This window comes from Vombatus ursinus, unplaced genomic scaffold (genome assembly GCF_900497805.2).
Source record: "Vombatus ursinus unplaced genomic scaffold, bare-nosed wombat genome assembly UNPS02014822.1, whole genome shotgun sequence".
Taxonomy (NCBI): Eukaryota; Metazoa; Chordata; class Mammalia; order Diprotodontia; family Vombatidae; genus Vombatus; species Vombatus ursinus.
In genome coordinates, this window is record NW_020954600.1 from 3,600,127 (window position 1) to 3,623,672 (window position 23,546).

The following is a 23,546-nucleotide window of genomic DNA, read 5'->3' on the forward strand; positions in this document are numbered from 1 at the left end:
CAGGGTCCTCACTTGTAAAATGAGAGGGTCGGACCAGATGGAGTTTAAGGTCCCACCTAGGAAAAAAAAAACTATATTCTATTCTGCCTGTCTCCAAATTGCCAATCCTCGGAGTCTGGAATCTCACAGAGAGCTATCTCCGATCTTCGAAGAAAGTCAGAGCTGGAAAGGACCTTAGAGATTCCCTAATACAGGAGGGTTTAACTTTTTTTTTTTTTTTTTGGTTTCATGGACCTGCTGGGTGAAGCCTAGGGACCCCTTCTCACAATCTTATTTGTCGCCGACTTTTGCATAAATTTCAGTATAAAGATGTATATTTTTTCCCTAAACAAGTTCATGGATGCCCCTGTAATCTATCCACACACCCCAGGTTAAATCTATCCAAACTGATACGGTTCAGTCTAAGCTCTTGATTAGACTGATGAGGAGACTGAGTCTCAGGGAAAGCAAGTGATTTGCCCAAGGTCATACATACCCTGGATCCCATTCCTTAGTAATCCACCCACAATGATTTAGTAAATAGTTACTATGTGCCCCATCGTTGTCCTGTTGCCTCGGGGTGGGAGCAGATCCTTGGGATGGGAGTTGGGGATCATGCCCATCTGAGAGAAGAAAGCTTAGCCCCGGAGGCGGCACAGAAGATGGCTCCCCTGAACCCCAGCCGCCCTTCTAGGACTTAGCCAAAAGCCTAATGCCTTTTAATAATGAATAGGTCTGCGTCTGCCTTACTTAACACTGAATGAGCAGATCCACAGCACTTTATAAATTATCCAGTGTAGCTGATTTGTCCCCCGTGGGGAGCATTCCGCAGCCAGCCTCTTGTTCCTCAGTAATGGAATCATAATGTTAATGTGATTTCAATTAGGGCTGCATTATAGAATACAGGTGCCCGAGTGGGCAGCCGGGATAGAGAGAGCTCCTCGGGGACTTGTTTTTCCCAAGAAAGGTGTACCGGGTTCCAGTGCCTGTCACCAACCTTGGGAGGGGGAAAAAGCCACCCTAGAGGGGAAAAAAGGAGAAGGGAAGAACATTTGGAAAAGTCGAGCAGGAAATACTAGAGTAGAAATTTCGGTGCAATGATCTTAGAGGTAGAGAAAGTCCCCCATGCGCACTCCTCTCGCTTGTATGGCGCTTCTCAGAACCTCAGCTGAGAAACCGATGATCCACTGGAAAGCAGTGGCTGTATTGGAAAGAGTGATGAACTTGGAGCCTCGAACACTACCGACAAACAAAAATTAATTAAGAACCTACTTTGTGCAGGACACTTTTGTAATGTAGAAAGAGGAAAGGTTCTAGAGGTGGGACACCTGTGTTCGAATCCTGTCTCTGATGCTTACTACATATGTGACCCTTTGAACAAGTTGCTCCACTTGCCTGGATATCAGTTTCCTTATCTGGAAAATGAGGGTGTTGAATTAAAGCGCTTCAACGGTTGCTTCCAGCTCAGTATCTATGATCTTGTCAATGTATAAGCATTGAGTGACTTAAATATTCCAGGCACTGTGCTTCATGACGGAGATACAATTGCAAAGAATGAAATACTCCCAACTGCAAATGAGCTTTCTAAAGCTTACAAAGGCAAACAGTCCCTGTACTCAAGGAGAACACAGTTTCTCTCTCTCTCTCTCTTTCTCTCTCTCTCTCCTTTTTTTTCCTTCCTTCTTTCTTTCTCTCTTTCCTTTTTGTGTGTGAGGCAATCAAGGTTAAGTGACTTGCTCAGGGTCACATAGCTAGGATGTGTCAAATGTCGATTCCAACTCAGGTCCTCCTGACTCCAGGGCACATTTCCCTGGGGGGGGGGGTGTGTGGAAATACAACATGTACACAGATAAGCATTTACATGATCATTTGAGGAAAGAGGAGAAAGCAATAACAGCTGACAGCAGAAAAAGGCTTCCCATTGGAGATCTAATCCAATCTAATTCATCAAGCATTTATTTTCAGTTGTTTTCCAGTCATGTCTGACTCTTCATAACCCCATTTAGGGTTTTCTTGGCAAAGACCCTGGAGTGGTTTGTCATTTCTTTCTCAAGCTCATTTTATAGATGAGGAAACTGAGATTAAGTGACTTACCCAGGATCACACAGCTAGTAAGTAAGTGTCTGAGGCCAGATTTGAACTCAGGAAGATGAGCCTTCTTGACTCCAGGCCTGGCACAATACCCAGTTCTCCCCCTAGCTGCCCAAGTATTTATTATGTACCTACTATATTTCAGACTGGACCCTAGAGATATTAAGATTTTTAAGAAAAAAATTTTTTTTTAGGCAATTGGGGTTAAGTGACTTGCCCAGGGTCACACAGCTAGTAAGTGTCAAGTGTTTGGTCTGAGGCCAGATTTGAACTCGAGTCCTCCTGACTTCAGGACCGGTGCTCTATCCACTGCGCCACCTAGCTGCCCGAGATATTAAGATTTTTAAAAAATTCTCTTTCCTTCAAGGATCTTACACTTTACTTGTAAAAGCCAGCAACATGTCCACTGATAAGTAAATTCAAAGTAAATTTAGGAGAGAAAAAGAGAGCATTCAGAAATGGGGCAATCCAGAGAGGAATTTGTCAGAGGTACAATCTAATAAACAAAAGGTTTTTGTTTGTTTGTTTGCTTGCTTTTTAAAGGGAGTACTATGTGCTAAGTCCTGGTGATATAAAGACAAAATGAAAAAGTCACTGACCTCAAGGAGTTTCTATTCTGCTGGAGGCATCGCTTTGCAATTCTAAGAGGCAGCAGTAAGAAAGCAGTGCAACCTAGGAATAGGGCACAGCCTATGCGAAGGCAAAGAGGTGAGAGATGGCATGGAGAGATCAGGGAATAGCCAATAGGAAGCAACATGAAATCCATCTGGAAAGGTACATTCCCTACCTAGTTGTATGACCCTGGACATTTCATCTCTGAACTTCTATCTCCTCATCTGCTAAATATGAATAATATCTCTGGGTTCATGTAAGAAATGTACTATAGAAATGCAGGAGTTATTTTTAGGCACATTATAACTGGTTGGGGTGGGGCAAGTTTGATGTCTGGTGTGAATTGAGGCAGCTGGATGCCACAGTGGGGAGAGAGCTGGGCCCGGAGTCACATCTTGCCCTCAGACGCTTCCCAGCTGTGTGACTTAGGACATGTCATTTAACTTTTCTGGGCCTCAGTTTCCTCATCTAGAAAATCAAAGGGTTCCACCATGGCCTCTCAAGGTCCCTTCCCTCTCTGAATTAATGAGCTTTTCAATTCTGACGGTGCTTCTGAGTAGCAGGAAATGGGCCGTGGAAGCCGGAATCGATGCTCTGACTTCTCTCTGAGTCTATGGCATGAAGAGTTCACACTAGATCAACTGTAATGGCCCTTCTGTATCCTATATTCTATATGCTAACACCAATGTGAGCTCTGATATCTGTCTTCTCAGGTGCCTTTTAGCCCCGACAGTCCATGTGCTAAGGTTTCTATCAAGTGTTCCAGGTGCTGAGGTCCCTCCTTACTCTAGAGCTCTACGTTTTACACTTGAGGTGCCCTCTCAGTTCTGACATTCTGGGTTCTAGGATCCCCCCCAGCCTTGACGATCTGTGTTCTAAGGCGCCTTCAGTTTTGACCGGCTGTATGTTGAGGGCCCTGCCAGCATTGATAGACATCGTTCTAAAGTGTCCTAGCTTTAACATTCTATGTTCTAAGGTCCCTTCCATACCTGACAGTCTCAGGTTGGCTTGGTTGGGAAGCTTAATGAAAGGATTCTCTGGATGATTCCCCTCCTTTCTCAAAAAAGGAAGCACTAAGTCAACATGGGGCTGGGGGTCCAGGCAGACTGTAAGGGGTTAAGCCCTTGATGATTGGTTGGGAGTGGGAGTCCGGGAGAGGGAAGGGGGAATGCAAGGGTGAGGCAGGGGTTTGCCTGGATCTGGTGAGTGACGGGGAGACAGGAAGGTGGGTGCCAGTCTCCTACCCAGCCTGATGTGCAGAAGGGGAGCAGGGGCCTAGTATTGGCCAGCCTGGGCCTAGTACTGGCCAGTTCTCCGAAGCATGTGTAAGGCTCTGGCATCTGTCATGGTCTACGTGTCAAAAGCAAATACATCTGGCTCCTGTCTGGGCTGCTCAGTTGGGGATTACTCAGCTGAAGCCAGGGGAATGCAGGGGGAAAGGCAGAGGAGGGAGGGAAGTGGGGAGGGGGGGAGTGCATGTGTGTGTGTGTGTGTGTGTGTGTGTGTGTGTGTATGTGTGTGGTGGCCAGTAAAGTAAGCACCAATTGCTTTCTACTACAATGAGATCAACTCTCTTTTGTTCAGCTTCTTATCATTTACAACAATACTCTCCTTCCAACAGCATTGGGGAGGGAGGAATACAAGTATTATTATGCCCATTTTACACATGAGAAAGTTGAGTTTCAGAGGCCGGATTTGAACTCCAGTATCCTGACTCGGCACCACACTGTCTCTTGTGATACTGATTCATCTAGATCTCAGTACCATCTCCTGCTACACTTCTAGCACGGGGGTAGCGAGGAGATGGAGGGTCTTGTGCTGAAAAGGACCCTAGAATATAAAATGTTAGAGTTAAGTCCCTGAAACTCAGATTCTGTGATTCTAGGAGTCTGACATCATTTTTTCCAATACACCTCTCCCCTTCCCTCCATTTTGCAGAAAGGAAAACTGAGGCCTAGAGATAAGTAACTTGTATAAGGTCATATATAACTAAGAGATGGGTTTAGAAAATGTGTCATTAGGGGAGGGGCACAGAAAAGCCTATGTGACTCCTATCACCCCGGGAAGGGGGAGTTTGTAAGTCAGTTTTCCACAGGCTCAGACTTAATTAGATGGCAGATGGAGCACTGAGACTTGGAGTCAGGAAGACCTGATTTCAGATCTGACATCAGATACTATCTGCATGACTCTGGGCAAGTCACTTAACCTTTGTCTCAGTTTTCTCAACTGTAAAATGGGGATAATAATAGCACTCACCTGCCAGGATTGTGGCAAGGGCCAATGAGATATTTGTAAAGCCCTTTGTGCACATAGCAGGTGCTACATAAATGTTACCCTGCCCATCCTAGTGTGCCTCTCTTCCCATCTGGGAAAGCCCTGTGGGCTACTGTGCTCCTACCTGGTCAATGAGATAATTCTGTAGCACATCGGGGGAGCCAGTCATGGGGTAGGTCACCGGAGGGGAGAGGGGTCTGGAACAACAACAACAAATGAACATTTATTGAGCATGTGCAAGAAGAAGGGGGAGGGGGGAACTAGGTGGCACAGTGGATAGAGTGCCGGCCCTGGTGTCAGGAGGACCTGAGTTCAAATCCAGCCTCAGACACATAACACTTACTAGCTGTGTGACCCTGGGCAAGTCACTCAACCCCATTGCCTAGCCAAAAAAAAAAAAAAAAAAAAGAAGAAGGAGGAGAAGGAAGACAGGGGCAAATCCAACGTTCTATGAGCAAACAGTTAAGAGACACATTTTCTAAACCCATCTCTCACTGTATATGACCTTATACAAGTTACTTATCCCTGGGCCTCAGTTTCCTTTCCTGCAAAATGGAGGGAAGGGGAGTGGTGTGTTGGAAAAAATGATGTCAGACTCATAGAATTGCAGAATCCGAGTTGTAGGGGCCTAACTCTAACATGTTAGATTCTAGGGTCCATTCCAGCACAACACCCTCCATCTCTTGGGCTCTGGGCATTCTCTCTGTCCCCATGCCTGGAAAACTCTCCTTTTCTCCACTCTGATTCCTGACCTCCCTGATTTCCTGTTAAGTCTCAACTAAAAGCCCACTTTCTACAGAAAGCCTTCTCCCCCTCTTAATTCCTCCTGTTAATGTCTTCCTTCTGTTAACCATTTCCTATCCATCTTGTACATACATACCTTGCTTTGTGCATATTTGTCTGCATTTTGTCTCCCCAATTACATTGCAAGCTCCTTGAGGGCAGGAGCTATCTTTGGCCTCTTTTTGGACCCTCAGCTCTTGGCACAGTGCCTGCCACATAGTGAGTTCTTAATAAATGTTTATTGAACGAATGAATATTCTAAGGGCCCTTTCAGCTCTGACATTCAGTGTTATTAGGTTCCTTCCAGCCCTCACATTCTATGGTTTTAATAAATATTCTTTGAAGCATTAAAAAGCAGAGGCCAACATTCCTTGTTTGATCCAGCTTCTGGGAAGTGATCTCTTTTATTCCCCTCGGTGGCTTTCGCGTATTCATTCTCTCTTTATCCTCCTGTGGCTGGAGTTTGCTGTATTATGAAAAGTAAAAAGCTCTTGTTTTGGAAGGAATCACTTTCTTACTTTTCTTTGGCCAAAGCTAGGAAGAGAAGGGCAGCTTTGTCCCTGACACTCTGACTTCTGATTATCCAGAAGAATGGGGGAATTTCCAGATCCTTCCCTTCCAAATCTATATTCCAACTCCTCCTCTTAATCTTCAGAGATGGGAAATGTGGAGTCTTTGTTGCCCAGACTGATTAACTCCATTGTATCTTCATATTTCGAGGACATGTGATTACTTTAGTGTGGCTATTCCCTTCACTGATGCAGATACTGGCCTCTTGTGATTTAATCAGTGGTCTTTGAGAGTAGCTAAAGTGAAAAAATTCTTTCCCCTATGATCAACCTGGTAAAGAGACCCCCTAGGCATGTGTGGGCTGGTCTTTGGATAACAGGTTCACAGTCCATCCCATGACTGCTGTTTGGACCTACTGAGGCTTGTGCTCCCAAGGGCATAGTGTTCCAGGACCAGGACAAGGAGCAGTGGGAACAAACTGTAAAAAGACAAACTTAGACTAGATAGCAAGGAAGACGTCTTGACCATTATCGCCAAAACAAAGTGAAATGAACTGCCCTGAGGGGCACTGGGTTCCCTCTCCTTGGTGCTCTAAGAATAGATGAAAGACAATCAGGGGTATCATAGTGGGGATTCCTTTCAGGGATGGGTTGGATTAGATGGACTCTTAAGTCTCATTCAACTCAAAGATTCTCAGATTCTACTACTTAGGGTCATCTCCACGCCAACAGAAGCCCCGCCATCTCTACGCCAAGCTGCTTATACGCTGTCATCTTCGTGCCCCTCCTCCACAGACTTGGAGTCTGCCCTTGGATGCCCGGCTCCCAGAGGCATCCTTTCTCTCTACATTGCCTCCAGGCCATGTGCCCACTTCTCCAACTCTTTCATACCCTTTCTTTATATGTCAGCTTCCCCATTAGGATGTAAATTCTTTGAGAACAGGGACCATCTTGCTTGCTGGTACTCGCATCCCTGGCACCTGGTCTAATGTTAACATATATATTAACACTTAATAAATTCTCTTCCCTTCCTTCCTTCCTTTCCCTCTCTCTCTTCTTTCTTCCTTCCTTCATTTCTCTTTCTTACAGACGGCCAGGACTGTTTTTGCCATGGGTACTTGGCACAGTGCTTGGCACTTTGTGTTTAACCAATGCTCATTGATTGACTGATAAATGACTTGCCCAGAGTGACCCAGCTGGTAAATGTCCAAGGTAGGATTTGAACTGAGATCTTCCTAGGTGCAAGTCAGCTCTATTTCCCGGCCTTTTCTGAATTCTCTTCTAGAATCTCTGAAGTCAGGATCCTAGAGCACCAATCTCCTTCCCACCCCCACCACACACACACACACACACACAGGCAAAGGAGAGAAAAGACAGGAAACACTGGAGGCCCTGGTAGAGGACACATGCATCACTGGACATTGGGAAAATCCCCCAAGCTGCAGGAGGGAGGCGGTGGGGGCTCTGTAGACCTGGGTGCCTAACCTCAGCCACTTGTCAGCCTGTAAATATAATCCCCCCATGTCAGGTTTGGGGAGAGCCCAGGTTGTCACCTCATTTCCAAAGCTGCTCACTCGGGGAAACAGCTGGAACTGCCCAGCTGGTTTTCCCTCTTCTTTCCTCCCCTCCTCCCCTCCTCCCCGCCCTGAATAAAAGCATTGGGACAATGAGCAGGAAATCCAGAGGAGGGGAAGGCAGTTTACGAGGGAGGGCCAGGGGGCTGGGGCCAGGCCTGGAGGAAATCTCACTAAATGAATGTTTGTTTTAATGGAAGTGAAAGAGCTGGGGCTGGGCCTGGGCTGTGAGGCTGGGGGCTATGGGCGGGGAGAGAGGGGGAGGGGGAGCTGCCTAGTCTGGGCTCACAGATGGGCCATTGTGAGACGGGGGGGAGCCTGGCCATTAAGTGTCTTAATGGGCAAGATGCTGAATTACCAGCCAGGGAGAAAGATCGAGTAGCAGCTAGTTCTGGAAGCTGAGATCCTGCCTGTCACAAAAGCGCCAGAAAGCATTGCCTTTGGTTCATTCTGATGTCTTCTGCTGCCCCGGCTTCTCTCCCTGGGCTTTCCTCATTCTCTATTTCTCCCCTCTCCTGCTCTGAGTGACAATCAGCAGTACCCTTTGTTCCTGCCCAGTTGCCAAACAGAAGTTAATACCAGGGGTTGTTGGGAGTAAGTGATGGGGAAGGAGCCAGACCCAGAAAGGCTATTCCTCATGTAATGTAAGCTCTTTGTGGGCAAGGCATGCTTCATTTTGGTGTTTGTATGTCCAGTACCCTTGCACAGCCCGGCACTGAGTAGGTGCTGAATACATGATTGTTGATGGATTGATGATTGCGAGCCTAGTCTGAGGATTTAAGCCTCACCTGCTAGGAGAAAGGTAACTCAAAAAACTAAGAAGACCTCTGGGCTTGTCTTCCAAAGCCTGGGTTCTGAGCCTGGATATTTCCTAGCTGTGGGACTTTGTGGAGGTCAATTTCAGTTCCCTCATGCGTACAATGAAAAGACTGGATTCCATACCCACTAAGGTCCTCTTCAGCTCTAATATGCCCCCCCCCCCAGCACAGCCACACACCGACCCCTGCTGGTGAGGTTGTGTTCACGCTGGGTCAACTGGAAGTGGAATTTTAAGAGGTTGTGGGTTATAATTAAGATTATAGAATTAAAGCTGGAAGAGACCTTTGAGGCCATCCAGCCTCCATTCTAGAGATGAGGATCTTAGGCTGCTCCTCCAGGTGAAGTGACTTTGACCAAGGTCAACTGAGAGGCAGAGCTGGGATTTGAACTCAGGTCTTCTGATTCCAAATCTAGAAATCTCTCCACTGTATCATGTTCAGTTTATTCATTTTTTAGTCATGTTCCAACTCTTTGTGACCCATTTGGGGGTTTTCTTGGCAAAGACACTGGAATAGTTTGCATTTCCTTAGCTCATTTTACAAGCAAGGAAACTGAGGCAAATTGGGTTAAGTGACTTGCCCAGGGTCACACAGCTACCAAGTATCTGAGACTGATTTGAACTTTGAAGCTGAGTCTGGCTCTATCCACTGTGCAACCTAGCTTCCCTGTCTACACCATATTGTCTCTCAATGATATATCAATGGAAGGATGATAGATTAGTATCCACAGTTCTTGGCAGCAGCACTGGGATTCCCTCACACTGCAGAACAGGAGGTGTTGGGCTCCCAGATGGGGGCCTTTTGCTGTATTCACCCCTGGCTAACTGCTGCTACCTCCCTATCATGTATCTCTCTCTGGCTCCACCAATGAATGCCTCTCTAACCCCACATCTCATCCCTCCTTCGAGATTCCTCTTTAAAAGGGTTCCAGGTTGCATGTTGGGAAGCGAGGCTGGGGGCTTTGGTTAATTTACTCAGTATTAACTCTTGAGACTATGAACACCTGCCATCTTCCTCCTTACCAGGGTATCTCAGAACCAAGGGCATAGGGCATCACCACAGAAAGGCCAGACCCCAATCTCTTCAAGGGGACACTGACCCGGCATACAGCAAGTCAGCTTCCGGGGAACTCCAGAGGACAAAGGCCTTCCTTGGAGGCAGTATAACACAGTGGGAAGAGTAGTGGACTTGCAAGTTGGAAAACCCAAGCCAAAGTCTTGCCTCTGGCACTTATTAGCTATAAAAACTTGACCAATCTTCTGTTTCTAGGTCTCAGTTTTCTCAGCTCCAAAACGAGGGCATTGGACTGAAGTAGCCTTTTGGGTCCCTTTGAGCACAAACCATTCTATGATTATAACTTTTACTCACTGCAATTCCCAGTTATTACAAGTTGTCTACAGACAGCAGAGCGGGAAGATGAACACATGGATGGGGGGGTGGCAGGGAGGGAAGTGGGAAATTGCTGAGCTTGCATATTTTTTGCAAGCGACTAAGACTGGGAGGGAAGGCACTCAGACGTGAGGAGGAGGCAAGAGGGGGTGGTTGGGGATGGAGTCTTCAGCTCAGGAGCAGATGGGCCCCCCAGGACGAGAGATTTAGCAGCATGAGTCTGGATCCAGAGACTCTTCTCCTCCTAGATTAACCCTGCCCCCACAAAGGTGGAGGGGAGGGGGGAGAATGCCCATTTCTAATGAACGGGAAAGCTGCCTATTGACAAGGAGAGCATCTGCAAAGCCCTGGAGAAGGAGGCAAATGGTCATATGCATCTTTTGAGGCTGAAGGGAGAGTTAAGTTCTGGCCTGTGGATATTCAATCATCCCTTCTGTGAAGTTACACACATCCAGCCCAATTGAGTGACTTTCATTTTCTTTCTTTTTTCTTTCTCTTTTTGGATTTCATTCTGTCCAGATGCTTTCTCAGCTCACAGATCTGGATAATTACCCTACATTTGGCCCATCCAAAGTTCTTCTTCTTGTTTGTTTCTTTGTTTGTTTGGGGTATTTATTTTTTATGCTTGCCTCCTGCATCTGATATCTGGATTACTGGTGGGGAGGGAGTGTGTGTGAATCACAGCTTTCTGGATTACAGTGGAAAACATCCAAGACTAGGAGGAATAAGTCCACATAGACTAAAGGAGACCAAGTTTCCTTAGAGAGCGTGCTAAATGCCAGGCCTGCTCCAGTCCAAAGAGGGCTCCTCCCTCCCAGACCAAATCTGGGGTGGAAGTCCCACAGAGCCTGCCTGGGCTCTCCCCATTTGACCTTTGTGGAGGTTCTAAGCCTGTTCTCTAGGGTATCGAGAGAGAATGGAGGTCTTCCCTCCTGGTCTTCTCATCATTCGAAATCTCCAGATTTATGTTGGCTTCTGGTATTTGCTCTCTTCTCTCCCTCTCCTTTCCCCTCCCTCCTCCTCACAAATGCCTACATTGCATCAAGCTGCCAGCTCTGTGGGAGAGGATGAGACAGTCAGATTCCAAATCTCCTTAGTGTGATGTTTCTAAGTCATAGGGAGAAAGAGGGGATTGTGGATTCCCCATATACCGCAAGACACAAGTCCTTCTCCTGGTGTGTTCCCTCTGCTTCACCTTTTTTTTTCCTTTCTTTAGAATAATAACATTATTATAATGATGATCACTATAAACATGATTATTATAATAATGACAAAATTATAGTTTAATATATTATAAATGAATTATTAGAATTCATTCGGACCTATGATTTCATCAGGATGGGGAACTCCCGTATAAAAACCCTCCTCCCTTGATTCAGACCAGTAACTTGTCTAACTTATAGTCTTAGGGAATTGCCTGAAATACTCCATGATTGGCCCACTGTCACCCAGCTAATCCATGTCACAGACAGGACTTAAACCTAGTTCTTCCTGACTTCAACACTTGTCATTTGTAATGCTATGCCAGTCCACTAATGTCCATTTCCCACCTGACTACACTCCAGACTTCCCCATTGTATCCCAACCAGGAACATTTTTCTCCCCCGCAAGATCACATAATCCAGGCAACTGATACATCAACAGTACCCTCTGACCTTAAGGCCCCACTGATTGGAAGGTAGAGTGAAGAGTTCTCCAGAAACTCCATTTAAGGAAGGTGCCTAGGTTAGTTATCTCTTCCTTTCCCAATCAGCTGCTTGTCTTTAAATTTCTTCAAATGCCCCCCATCCTCAGCAGATACCTTCCCTCCTCCCACCCCCTCCCAGCTTCCTTTTTTGTCTTATCTTCCCCCATTAAATTGGAAACTGCTTGAAGTTTCCACAGAGGCTATCTTACTTCTGTATCCCCAGAGCTTAGCACATTAGTAAGATGCCTAATATAAGTTGATTGATTGACACTGGCCTCCTATTGCCTTTATGAACAATTATAACTCCCCTTTTAGTATTTTGTTTTGTTTTGCTTTTTGCAAGGCAATCAGGGTTAAGTGACTTGCCAGGGTGACACAGCTAGTAAATGTCAAGCCTCTGAATCCAGATTTGAACTCAGGTGCTTTTGACTCCAGTGCTAGTGCTCTATCCACTGTGCTGCCTAGCTGTTCCCTTTTAGTTTTTTATTTTTATTTTTATTTTCATTTTTTATTTATTTTTAGGCAATTGGGGTTAAGTGACTTGCCCAGGGTCACATAGCTAGTAAGTTTCAAGTGTTTGGTCTGAGGCCAGATTTGAACTCAGGTCCTCTTGACTTCAGGGCTGGTACTCTATCCACTGTGCTACCTAGCTGTCCTTTTTTAGTTTTTAAACTAAACTTCACAACCTGGTCCTAACCTACCTTTCAAGCCTTATTAGATATTACTCTCTTTCCTGAACTCTATGGTTTAGCCAACTGACCTCCTTGCTGTTCTTCATCCACAGCAATTTTTCTCTGCCTCCACTTCTTTGCATTGGCCATCCTCCATGAGCAGAACATACTTTGTTCTCACCTTCATTTCCTAGTATGCCTTGTTTTCTTCATCTAATCTGTCACTCTTTTTCATTGTATTGGATTGTTTAATCCATTTACATTTAAAGTTATAAGTTAGATTTATATTTCCTTCTATTTGTCTTTGATGGTCTTTTTTTTTTTTTTTACATATTAGGATTTCTTTTTCTCTTCTTCTGTAAACACAGTATGTTATTTCATTAATCATTTTACCTTAATTTACTTTAAGGAAGAGCCATTCCCAGTAGCTTCTCTTCTCTTCATCCTCAAACCCTCCTTCCTTCTTTGTTACCCCTTTTCTTAATTTTGGAGTTTTGCTTTACTTGTTAATTTCTTTTTCTTTCTTTCTCTCAGTTAAATAATAAACTAAAATAGTCCTCCAACTTGCATGATTAGCTAGTTTTTAAATTTCATTTCCTCCATCTTTTCTGAAAAAAAGATTTCTTACCCTCATTCTTATTATTTCTCTTCCTTTTTGTTCTGTTTGAGACTTTTATCTTTGATTTGTGACCCCTAGATGTATTTAGTCCTCTTTAGTCTTTGTATTCTTCATGCAATTAAAGCTTCTAAAATACTCAGTTTGAATTCCCTCTTTCAAACAGTTTCTATGTTAACTGACTTATAGATCTTGCCTCCTGGTGATAGAGAAGACAGAGGTGTTGTGCCACCATCAAATTTTTCTGCGTCCTTGATAACCCTTTGCCTTTTGTGTGATAATGCCCCCTCCCCATTTCTGGGCCCATGCCTTCCCACTCTTCTGGGTACCAGTTGCCCCTAGGATCTTCTCGTGAGGCAGGATGAGTGATCTAAGAGCAAAATCCTTGCTGATTGTACTCCTTGTGAGGTGCCCATCTCTGATTATAGAATCTTTCTCTCCCCTTGGAATCTTTCTTCAGCAGGACCCCCTTCCACCAACAAAATGAAATTTTCTCCCTTTCCTTTCCCCTGTTCATATCCTTCAACCATTTTCCTGTAGGTTTTCCTCTGTCTGAGATACTTTGCTGAATTATCTTCCTTTCATTGTTAACCATTTGCCTGATTCAGGTACATCACGCATTCATTCCCCTCCTTCTTCTTTCTCCCCTCTCCCTTTTTATGTGCTCTCTCATTCTGCTAGTCCTATAAAAATGGATTCACCCATAGGAAGGTGATGTGTGGTTAGTCCATAATGTTTCAGCTCTGCTCCACCATGATTTCCTCTATTTGACTTCTGCTTTCTCCCTTGTCTCCATATGTACTTTTAGGAGGAAATCTCTTAACAATTTCTTTATTGTTACTGTTGTTTTGTTTTTAACCTCATAGGTATCTTTCTCTTTTAATTTTTTAGTTTTTTTCTGGAATAACTTATTTCAATCCCTGTGCCTTCCTTAGCTGCTATATTTGTTTACCTTTCTTGTATGTTTATGTTGTCTGGGATGACTTCAAAACAAATAACATGATCAAGTCTGGCTTCCTTTGCAGGAATGCTTCAAATACCTCTTTTCTATTGAAGACCCATCTTTTTTCATTAATGATTAAGCTCAGGTTTAGAGAGTGGGTCACCCTGGGCCATACTTTGAGTTCCTATTCTCTTTAGAACACATTATTCCATTCCCTCTTGCAGTTTCTGGTGGGTGTAGAATAGTCTGTGTTATTTGAATTTCTTTTCCTTTGTATATTTAAAAGTCTTTCTTCCGGTGCCCTGTACAATTTATTGTTCGTCATTGAAATGATTAAATTTAACCACTATGTGTCTTGTAGTCATCACCTCACACTTAGGCTATTGAGATAACCTGCTGGTAAGTCTGCCTGCTACAAGTCTCTCCCTGCTCCAATCCATTCTCCACTGAATTGTCAAAGTGATTTTTCTGAAGTCCAAGACTGACCATGTCACCCCTATAACTTAATAAACTCCAGAGGCTTCCTACCGCCTACAGGATCAAATATAAATCCCTCTGCTTGGTTTTCAAAGCCCTTCATTACCTAGCCTTCCCCTATCTTTACATCCTACACCCCACCATGTATTTTCAATACAGTAATCCCACCTCTTTGCTATTCCTACCATGGAGACACTCTATCTCCCTATTCCAGGCATTTTCACATTCATGGAATGCTTTCCTTCCTCATCTCCTCCACCTCCTGGCTTTATTTGCTTCTTTCAAGTCCCAGCTAAAATCCCACCTCCTACTGGAAACCTTCCTTAACACCTCTTAATTCCAGGACCTTTCCTCTGTTGATTATTTCCAATTTATCCTGTAGATAGCTTGTTTGTACATATTTATTTGCATGTTGTCTCTCCCATTGGACTGTAAACTCTTTGGGAACAGAGATTGTCTTTTACCATTCTTTGAGGCTTAGTATGGTGCCTGGCACATAGAAGGCCATTAATAAATATTTACTGACTGACCAACTGGAGGAAATTTATGAATTCTTTTAATTGGCACTTTTTACAATTCTGTATTCAGAAACTGTGGATCTTTCCCTTGTATTATTTTCTACATTGTGGTATTTAGGTTTTTGATTTGTCATCTTCTTCTGGAAGACCTATAATTCTTAAATTGTCTTTGTACGTTCTATCTTCGGGATCAATGTTTTGCTTATAAAAAGATCTTATTTTCTTTTAACATTACTGCTTTATGCTTATCCTTTTCCAGATTATTCTTCATTGATGTATTTTTGGCATTCCCAATCCGTGGTTCTCTTTTTTGTTTCTTTGGTGAGACTTGCTACCGTGGATTCAGGATTTTCTATTCTGCCCGCTATTTCTGATGTGTAGGCCATAATTTCTAATTTTACAAACCTTATTTCTGTCTTTAACTAGTCAGGAATATCCTGATATGGTTCCTTGATTTTTCAGTTATCCACAGGTCCCCAGCCTCATCAGGTATTGGTTCATTTTCCTTTGTCTTGCAATATTTATTTATAGATGTTTGGAATTGTTTAGGTGATCTGGAGACCATCTTCCCTTCTGCCTTTCACATCTTTTAGTGTCTTCCCAATTGGTTTATCTGCTTGGTCTCAAGGTTTTTAACTGCTCTTAGGTAATTTTAATCTTTTTTTTTTCCTTTATATTCCCTTTCTGACTCCTTCCTATTTGCATGTGGTTTCTGGGCAGAGCTGATCCTGGCAGCTCTCTCAACCTCCTCTCACCCTGGGCAATTCACTTTTCACCAGCCTTGGACTCTGCCCTAAGTGACTTTAGAAGAGAACAGCTGAATGTCAGTCCCCTTTTTTCAAGCCCAATGTTTCCATACATGCTGGGCTAGATAATCTGGAAGGTCCTTTCTAGCTCTGTGTGTCTATTCTGTGACTGGTGATAGTCCAAATGGGGGTCCAGACTTGAGAAGGAGACACTAGGTCTCCACTGCTGTGTGTCTTAATTCATTAATATCCCATGTAGATTGTAAGCTCCTTGAGGGTAGGGACTGTCTTTTGCCTCTTTTTGTATCCTCAGCACTTTGCACAGTGTCTGACACAGTAGGTGCTTAATAAATATTTGTTGATTGATCCCTGGGCAGCTAGGTGGCACAGTGGATAGAGTTCCCCTGGAGTCTAGGAGACCTGAGTTCAAATCTAGCCTCGGACACTTACTAGCTGTGTGACCCTGGGCAAGTCACTTAACCCTGTTTGCCTCAATTTCCTCATCTATAAAAATGAGATGGAGAAGGAAGTGGCAAATCACTCCAGTATCTTTGCCAAGAAAACCCCAAACAGGGTCATGAAGAGTCATACAGGACTGAAACAATTGCTTAATTGAATTGATATATACTATGTCTGGTGGGGGCAGCTTTATTTCCGTAGTTCCATCTTTTAGAGAAACTTGAGTCATCTTAATTTAGCCATGGGAGACTGCCACGATGAAGGAAAACCTTTAAGGCTGCAAGTGCTGGACTATGATGAATACTTCTTTGCCATCTATAAGTCTTCATTGTTTTGGGGCTCTGTGATTTCATCAATCAGGTCTCCATGACACTGTGCTAGATGCTGAGAATACAAAGATCAAAGCAGTCTCTGACCCCAGCAAGCTTACAGTGTATTGGGGGGACAACACGTACGTATGTAATAGGGACCAGCAGCTGGGTGGTTCAGTGGAGAGAGCTCTGGGTCTGGAGTGAGGAAGATCTGAATTCAAATCCAGATTCAGATGCTTACTAGCTAAGTGACCCTGGGCAAGTCACTTCACCTCTGTTTGCCTTAATCCATTGGAGAGAGAAATGGCAAAGCACTCGTATCTTTGCCAAGAAAACCCCATAATAGAGTCAGACATGACTGAATGATTGAACAACAGTAGAGTATTCATAGAGTGCTATTCCCCACTGAGAAAAGGCCGAGGAGTTTGCTTGACAGCATGTAATGGAAGGGTCTCAGAGAGACTTTGGAGCACGTGTAGACATTCTGTAACTGTTCTGGTCTATTGACAATGTGATGAGTGGAAGCCTCTTTGACTGACTGTATAACCAGTACTGGAGGGGGCGTACCTTAAAAGGCATTAACAGAACAAAGCTTTCGCCACTCTCAGCTGCCCTTGCTGGCTGGACCTCTACTGTTGGTCTGATGCCTTCGAGAATGGCATCTTGCGAGCGGACGATACGTGTAAAGGAGAGGACTTGATGAGGGAACTGAACCCTGGAGAGGGAAGGCAATTCATCGTGGGTCACACAGAGAGAGTTGTCCAACTCTTCCCAGGATCCCTATGTGCCTCCATCCCCGTTTAAACCGATGTCTGTCTCCAGAGCCAAAAGACACAAAATGGGGAGAAGGGAGAGCGGTTGACTTTTGCTCAGCATTCTCTGCGCTTTCCCCAGGGCCCCTAAGTACATGCCACATTGGAAGCTGAGAATCAGTTCTGGTATGGTTCCATCTTACGAGGCTGGAGGTTATAGGGAGGGTCTTATCCTAGGCTCTCTGGAGAGGCCAAGCTGTCAAGTTCATACATTGGCGTTGCCTCTATTCCCATGACCCACAAGAAAGGACCCTCTTGGAGGCCCCAGCCCTCCCCTGCCTCTGCCTCTCTCCCTTCCACAGGAGGTGGTGAAAGCAGGCAGGGGGATGTGTCTGCTACAGACTCTCCCTCCTCCTCCTCTGACTCCCTCAAGGGGGAAGGCTGGAACGTTTATGGCAGCCTTATACATAATTCAAAAAAGGGAATGGACGCCTCCTCTCTGTCCCAAATTCCCAGAGCTCCCCTCGTAGCTGGCCCCAGCTCCTGCAGACTCAAGGCTGGGCTCTCTCGGAGAATGTAGTGCTGGGAGGGACCTTAAATATCAGCTCCCTCATTTTAGAGAAAGGGAATCTGTGGCCCAGGGAGAGAGAGAGTGACCACTGAGGAGCCGAGTGTGGATCCGACCCCAGGCTCTCTGATTCCAAATCCAGGGCTCACTCTTCCCCCAGGAACCATACCCCCTTCCATTAATAACCTTCTATGTTCTATAAACAATAGTGTAGTGGGGAAAGCCTTGGGTTTGACCCAGTCACTAACTTGATGTGCCACCTTATATAAAGTACATTGAGGCAGCTAGGTTGAGTAAATGGACAGAGTACTAGAATTGGAGTTGGGAAGACCTGAGTTCAAATCCTTCTTGGGACCCTTTCTATCTGTGTGGCTGTGAGAGAGTCACTTAACCTCTTTCTTTATCTGTAAAATGGGGATAGTAATAGCACCTGCCTCACAGGTGAGGACCAAAGGAGATAACTTATGTAAAGCCCTTTGAAAATCTTAAAGTGCTATGTAAATGCCAGTTATTATTATTATTATTATCAAATTGAGCTGGAAGAGACCTTAGAAGTCATTTCTAATTAAGTTTACAGATAAGGAAACTGAGGCACAAAGAGATTTGTGACTTACCCAAGGTCCCACAGATAATGAGTGGCAGAGCCAGCTAGAATTTGAATCCAGGTCTAAATCCTGAGCTTTGCCCCTGTACCATGATGTCTCTCAATGCCCAGGGCCTCAGTTTCCCCACTTATAAAATAAAGGCTAGACTGAATAACCCCCTAAGATTCCTCACATTCTATGGTCGATGATTCCAGGGATACCTCAGGCATCTATTTCTTCCATCCTGATTGTAACCTAATGTAAGCCCCGCTGAAAGGACAGAACACAGGAGAAGCCTGAGTTGAGATAAGAGATTGAGTGAAATCCAGCTCTTCTTTACCAGGGAGAGAAGCTGGAGACCCAGGCTAGGGCCCTCTCTATCACCTTCCCTTGTCTCATGGAGACAGGCTCTAGACTATAGGTCGAAGGTGGTAACTGTTTGCAGAGTGTTAAATGTAGGAGGGAAAGAGAATACTGTATTTACCAATCAGAGGACCTGGGTTTGAATCCTAGAGTGGCACACATAGTGCTAATTCTCATTGTGGGGCAGCTATATGACACAGTGCATAGAGCCCCCAGCCTGAAGTCAGGAAAACTCATCTTGTTGAGTTCAAATCCAGCCTCAGATACTTACTAGCTGTGCGACCCTGGGCAAGCCACCTAACCCTGGTTACCTGGTTTCCACAGTTTGGAGAAGGAAATGGCAAACCATTTCAGTATCCCTGCCAAGAAAACTCCAAATGAGGTCATGAAGAGTTAGACTTGACTGAAATGAATGAACAGAAATTCTCATTGTCCTATGAGCCCAAGTGAGCCTAGCCAGGGTTCAGTTTAGATGTGGAGTGACCAGACAGCTTAGAGAGCCAGGCAGTGGATAAAGCACTGTCTTTGGAGTCAGGAAGATGTTAGTTCAGATCCTGCCTCAGACTTTGCTAGCTGTGTAATCCTGGACAAGTCACTTAGCTTCTCTCTGCCTCAGTTTCCTCATCTGTAAAATATTCATGGCTTCTAAGGTAGCTTCCAACTCTATGATCTACTGGTGGGTTCTTCCCAAACCTCTTTTACTGGGCTAAAGCTTAATATTATATAATCGTAGAATTTCCAATGTGAAAGGTATTTCAGAGAACATAACTTAAGCAAGCACCCTCCTGCACTGGAGAAACATCCCATGTTACCAGTTTCAAGATCCTGTTGTCTTCCATAATTCTACATTCTAAGGCAGGGGTGGGGAACCTGCAGCCTCGAGACCCCATGTGGCCCTCTAGGTCCTCAAATGCAACCCTTTGACCTCATCCAAACTTCACAGAACAGAATTCAGTCAAAGTGCCGCACTTGAGGACCTGGGGGCCACAGGTGGCCTCGAAGCCGCAGGTTCCCCACCCCTGTTCTAAGGTATCACTCACCATTCCTGGTGTACTGGTGGCAGCCTGGACTGTCTCAAGATTGCTGGCTGGTAGAGTTTCAGTGTGATCATTTACACCCAGGAAATTGGCAAGCACTACAAATCAGGGCTTGATTCATTGCTCCATTGCCTAGACTTAAAGTGATACAGAAAATATCAATAATGCTGATTCAAGTTTAAAGCGGGCCCCTCACGAAAGTTGGATGTGAAACATTTACCAAAACACCCCTGGCCTGCCATGGAGGTAGATGTTATAAATGGCATTCCTGATGAGACAGCCTCTGAGTTTCTGTCATTCTGTGACGTTCGGGGAGCTCATTACCTTTCAGAGAGAGCCAGTCCCAATTTAACAATCTGATTTGACAAACTGGCTCTGTGCTCAGGGTGGAGCTGGATGGACAAAGACAAAAAATGGCTCAGCCTCAAAATGACACAGAGCTTACATTTTGGGCACAGCTCTAAATGTGAGCGAGTTCTTATGTAGTAAAATCTCATATGTTATGTTACAAGATCTACAAGAGCTCCGTGGTTTCTCCCAGTTCTTAAATCTTATTATTCTAAGGAGCCAAACTCTTCATCTTTTGCCTTCCCAACCATCCTCTTACTTTTGCCCTTTGGGGATACTAATCAACCAATCAATTGCTCACCATTTATTAAACGTCTACTATGGGCTGAGGACTGTGATAGCCAATGGAGACACACAGGAAAAAAAAAAAAGAAACAAGGAGTGTACATTCCATGAGGGAATACAAGTGTAAATATGTAAGTATATTTAAAATAAATATAAGGCAATATGTAGGAGTGGGGGAAACACTGGGTGCAGGAACAGGGTTGGGGGAGAGATCAGAAAGACCCTTACATAAAAGGTGGTTCTTGAACTGGGCTTTGAGACTTAGAGAGAGTGCATTCTAGGCATGGTGGACAGCCCCATACAAACGCACAGAGAGGGGCAATGTCTAATTCTTCTTCCACACAGGTGCCATAAAAACATTTGAATACTGTAAAGATCTTTGCAATAGCAAAGCTACTTACAAAGAAGAGCTGTCAATATTGTTATTAGGTGAAGAGGCTGGGCCGGGGAGTCAGGGCTCTTAGCTGTTAGATGAGGGGGCTGGATGGGATGCTCTCCCCATTCCCTTTGCTCCTATGACCCCAGGCCTGCCTCGAACACCTCTTCTCTTCCTTTGGAAGCTTCCCTCACTGTGATTCAGTTGTTTCGGATTCTGAGAAATGCATACTCAGCAAAACCCTTGTCTCTTCTTCAACTCCCACTCCCCTCACCTTGCTTCCTTTGGCCCCACGGGAATATACACATGATGGTGTTACTGAGATCATAATCATACTGAGAATGATGCCATAACAATGACCCTCCTTGAAGCATGGCAACATGGCACCATTGTGCATAATCTTAGGTTCCACGTAAGGAAGCGATGGTGGGTACTTGACTAGTCCTCCGATGACCCTCTTCCATAGCCCATCATTGACTAAGAGGCTACCTGGTCTGGAGTCTAGTGGCTAGTAGTGGGCAGCTTTGGGACCTGGACCTTGTGGTCAAAGGTTCCAGATGGATCCTTTTGTCTGGAGAGATGGGGATGAAAATAGGGGTGGAGGAGAGGTTTTGTATTGGGTCTTACTTTGTACAATCTTTTCTGAACCATCAATATAAGATTGTCCCACATCTGGAATAGTCCAAGATGCATTTATTTTGTGATTTTCTGATTTTTGGAAAACTGATCATCTATACATAGTCTCTATCAAGATAAATGTCCCAGGAGTCATAAGATTGGATTCTTCTTCTGGACCTGACACAGTGAGTTAGTGTGACCTTGGACAAGCTTTCTGTCACTAGGCCTTACTTGTAAAACGAGGTGGGGTCAAACTAGAAAGTACCTCTCAACTGTAGTATTCCTTGTCCTATGACTTAAGGGCCCTTCCATCTCTGACATTCTACATTCTAAGGTCCCTTCCATTTCTGACATTCCATGTTCTAAGGTCCTTCCAACCTCCACAGTCATGGTCAGCTCCAAGCACCTAAACTCCTCATCTGTCAGTAAAGTTTATGGTATGATTTCAAGAATGTAGATAAAGCCCCTCATTCCTATCCCCCGAAGGTTAAAAAAAATAACTTCCCCATTAACCTGTCAACTGATGCCTAAAAATTCTGCCATTAATGTTCATTCCTTTCAGGTTAGACTTTCCCTCTCTCCTTGTGAGCTTCTTAGAAAGCAAAGACCCGTGGGAAAACAATGCATTCATTTCCTGATATTAAAAGATTCCTCCTTATTCTAATATTTTAGATCCCACCTACCTCTAATATTCTGTTAGCCTTAGCATAATAGCACATAATAGGCATTTAAAAATGTTTATTGACCAACTTATTGTTTTCTAAGGGCCCTTCTAAGATTTGGTGGCTTTTTCTAAGATCTCATCCTACCCTAATATTCCATGGACTGGATTCTAACATCCCTTCCTGTTCTAACAAGTCATGTTCTAGTAGTAGTAGTAGTGGTGGTGGTGGTGGTGGTGCTGTAGTGGTGGTGGTGGTAGTAGTAGTAGTAGCCACAGCAGCAGCAGTAGCAATAGTAGTAGTAGTAGTAGTAACTAACACATTAAGGCTTAGAAAACACTTTACAAATATCATCTCACTTTATCCTCACAAAAACCTTGTGAAATAGGTGCTATCACATCTGTTTTATAGATGAGGCAAACAGAGGTTAAGTAACTTGCCCAAGGTCAGATAGCTAGTAAGTGCCTGAGCTGTATTTTGAACTCAGGACTTCCCAAGTCCAACACTCAGTTGCCCCTAAAGTGTTGAAAGACTACTGAACTTGGAGGCATCAGACAGTTTGTTTTCTGCTTCTTCAACTTACTTTGGACACCTGTAATTCTCAAATAAGCCACTTCATCTTTCTGTGTAAAGGCAGGGGTTGTACCACATGGCATCTCGGATGCCTTCCACGTTTTAGATCTATGACTCTGTTCTCAGGTCCCACCTACCTCTAATGTTCTATAATTTATATACTAACCACCATCACTGAGACCAGGGGATCGTCCTCTTTTTGGTGCCACAGACCTCTTCCTCTTTGGCAATCAGGTGAAGTCCATGGATCCCACTTCTAAGGGCCCTTACTTCACAGTATTGTTTTCAATGCATAAAATAAAATATAGAAGATTACAAAGGAAAGAAATTATGTGGAAGTAAAGATATGTTTTCCTCTTCTAAGTTCACAGGCACTGCACTCTGAAGTCTCTCCACAGATCACTTGGGGGGAGGTCTGTGGATGCCAGGTTGAGTGCCCCTGCCTTTGTCTGGGTGCCCCTAATAGCACAGCAAGGAAGGGACTGACAGTTGTGCCTCTCCCCAGCCCAGAGCACCTCCATGGAGCAGGGCTGGTGGGGCAGAGAGGAGAAGGGAGAAGTGAGGGGTGTGGGGTGGGGGCTGGAAGAGGGGGAAAGGCAGTTGCTGATTCATCACAGCTGTTCAAACAGCCAGTCACACTTCCCCTCCTCTTTTCCTTCCCAGTCCTGCACTCAGCACATCCCCAACTGGCTCAGTGCCTCACCCACCTCCCTTGACATCCGCAGTAAACAGCTCTGTGGAGTTTCTCCTCCAACTGAGTCCTTGGGATTCGATAATCCCAGCAGCCTTGGAGTCAAGTGGGGCTGGTCACCGAGCTGGTCAGCTCCTCAGCTCAGGATTTAGATGTGGAAGAGATCTTAGAGAACACCAGGTTAAATTCTCTGATTTTGCATATGAAGTTAAGTATGAGGCCAGGAAAGCTG